Source organism: Brassica oleracea, chromosome C3 (genome assembly GCF_000695525.1).
Source record: "Brassica oleracea var. oleracea cultivar TO1000 chromosome C3, BOL, whole genome shotgun sequence".
Classification (NCBI taxonomy): Eukaryota; Viridiplantae; Streptophyta; class Magnoliopsida; order Brassicales; family Brassicaceae; genus Brassica; species Brassica oleracea.
Genome location: NC_027750.1, coordinates 23,645,251 through 23,648,704, shown reverse-complemented (window position 1 = coordinate 23,648,704; position 3,454 = coordinate 23,645,251).

Here is a 3,454-nt window from a genome sequence, read left to right as displayed (position 1 = left end):
AAAAAAAAAAGATGTTTTAGAATTTGCTGGTAATATTATTAAGAAAATAAATGATAGGATTGTTAAATGTAAGGATTTCCTATGGATGATTAAAAATGAAATATTACATGTGAAATAAGTCATGATTTCTATTTTAATAGATAAGATGGTGATTAGTTTAGATTAATTAACTTTGAAATAAATTTTGAAATGATCCTGAAAATATTTTTTAAAAGATTTTGTATAATTTTTAGGTGATGTTATTAGGAAAATAAATGATATGACAAATTAAATGTAAGGACATCTTAGTAGATGGTTCAAAAAGAAATATCATACCTGAAAGAAGTCACGAGTTCTATTTTAATAAATAAAATATAAGAATTTCCTGAGAGATGGTTAAAAATGAAATATCACATATGAAAGAAGTCATAAATTCTATTTTCATAGATAAGATGATTTTTATGATAGTTTAATATAAATTAATTCATTTTTGGAAATAAATTTAAAAAGATCCAAAAAAGATTTTCTAGAATTTTTAGGTGATAGTATTAGAAAATAAATGGTAGGACAAATAAAAATGCAAGGACTTCTTAGTAGATTGGTTCAAAAAAAATATCATACATAAAAGAAAAATCATGATTTCTATTTTAGTAGATAAGATTAGCAGGTCAAGTTTCTTAGCATACACTTTTCTAACTTTAAAACGGCCAATGCAATAATAATAATCATGGATATATTAACAAAGTCCAATGCCTTAAAATAGGAGAATCTGGAAAAGTTAAATTGTTTGATGATAATATATTTGTAAAAATAATGTAAATGAAAATCCTTAAACATGAATATTTGCAAAAGTATGATAATTTTCACACCTTAACTTTTACAAATATTATTTTTTGTAGCTGACCTTTTATAAATATTTGCACAAAAATATGATTATATAAGCTTAAAGCTTAAATCTTAGATTTTGATATTTCATGGTTCATTAGACAGTGTTATGATATTTCAGCTTGTACTAGATAGTACAAAAATGGAAGCATGCTTGCCTATAAGGTTCATCGAGACGTAGCATATGTTGGAACTCGTTTTTGACAAAGTGGTGTGGACCAATTTTCCGATGGGTTTTTCGACGGAGACGTCTGTCGGAAGAACCGGAACTTGGGCACGATGCAATCGTCACCGTGAACACTATGAGTTAGTGTATTTGGTTGTCAAAATCAGAGTTGTGTTGAATGAGAAATGGAGGTCCAAAGTGAGTGACTTGCAAAACTTATAAAGTTTTAAATTTGGTTAAATATAAAATATTTAGCAAATTAGATCACTTTGGATATATGGGTTGGAATTTGAATTTAAATTTGTTAATTGGACATTATGTCAATCAACTTATTTAGTTATTCTTATTCATGATAATTTGTATATTTATATATAAAATTATAAACCCAAGCAAAGTATAATAAAGGTTGTTGAATTGGTCAAAATCAAAATCAAGATATTACTTTGCAAAGCTAACTTACAAGAATCTTGGAAATCAATGCCATTACTACAATTGATTCGTACGTTGGCTGACTCCTTAGATTGCATAACGTGCACTTCCTTTTGATTATAAAAGGAGAGCACTTGTGTAGAAAGCAACACACCCGAGACAATTATTATTATTTTTTCTTCTTTCTCTTTGATATTTTCTTTGAGTTTCGGAGTATACACAAAACTAGTTTCGCCAGGCTTCTGATAGAGTGACGCAAATCATAAGATTTTTTGCAGTTGTATCTTGGGACTCATTACGTTATCGAACTGTCGCACTACGGGACGTATTTTCAGTTAAGGAAAGAGATAATATATCGTCTTTTTAATCTTTGGTATAGTTTTTATCAAATTTATTCTTTACAATATTCAGTTCTCAATCGTTTATATAATACGGTCTCATCAATATATTCAGGTAATGTATTGTATTCCCATCGTGTGTTCACTATACTTCTTTCCCAGTTGAACTCTCTGAGTCATTACACAGCATTCCTCATACTTTTTTTTATGGAAGTTAGAGTGCAGAGTGGTTTTACTCAATTGATGTTTTTGTTCAGGCTCGAACATGGCAGCGAGATTCAAGGGATATGACTTCTTTGCAACCAACTCCAGCTGCTGCAGTTGATGTTAGATACCATTTGATGTCTGTGGATTATGTTTTCCAATATTCGATTATCTTACGGCTCTTAACTTATTATATATATCAATGTTTCAGATGCTTCCCCCAGTTGCCTATTCAGATAACCCTTCCACCAGCTTTGCTGCCAAGTTTGTTCACTCGTCTCTAAACAAGAACCGTTGTTCAATCAACTGTGTAGTGGTATATTCCTGTGACAGCTGCTTGAATTATATTCTACTCTGTTTGCTCTGTTTGCGATGTTTATATATATGTTGATCCCTCTCTTTTGGCAACTTATTGCGAACAGAGACCAATATTGCGAGTATGAAGTGGTTGACGATGATGATGAGTATGATGACAACACACCTGAGTAACTCCCACACTCGTCCAAGCCGTTCTCATATCATTTAAATTTTTCGGATACAAATAGGATTTGTATTTTATTTCTCATAACTTTGGAAGTTCTAGGCATGACTGATTACTATCATTGTGTCTCATTCCAAACATTATTCCGTAAGATTATAGTTACTTTATTCTACAAAATCAAGTCGTAATCATGTATTATCTTGTGCTAAAGCTGATTATGGAAAAAAAAAGACTTTACCAAAAATTTATTTTAATAATCTTTGTTTTAATGTTTTTTATTTTAAAATCTATGTTTAAACTTTTATGTTTGATTTTGTTCATTTAATAAATAAATTTAATCTTTGTTTAAAATTTTATGTTTAAAAAAAGTTTAATCTTTTTTTATTGTTAAGAAACTTAATTAAGAAACCACCAATAAACCACTATAATTAAGTGTTTCTTAACAAAGTCTCTTATCATAATATTAATAGTTAAAAAATGATTAAGAGACACTCAGAGGTTTTACCAATGAACATGTTCTAAGGTGGGACATGACTGAATGAAAGTGATGGTAGTTACTCGGCCAATGTCACAATCTCCAACTATTTCAAAGATAACGACAGAATATTATCGCCATGGAGATTTGCGTGGTTATGGACCAGACAAGAAACCCTGGTGAGCACTTTGGGTGCTAACGCTAAAGAAACACAACAAGGCGCCTTTATTTCTCTCACTAGCGACACGTACTGCTTCTTGAAGGACGTGACCTTAGTGGACTTGCCGTCACAAACTAATGATAATTGCAAAGGAGGTGTGGTTGTTCCGGGGTTTAGAAATGCTGTCATGACGGAAAACTCAACTTCATTTCATATTACTGTTAGCCATTATAATAGAGGCTATCATACCCTGCCTGATGTAAGGTTGGAATACGAAAGTGAATGTGATGCATTAAAGCGAGTAACTGGTACTCCGGATTATCTGAGTAAGTCCATT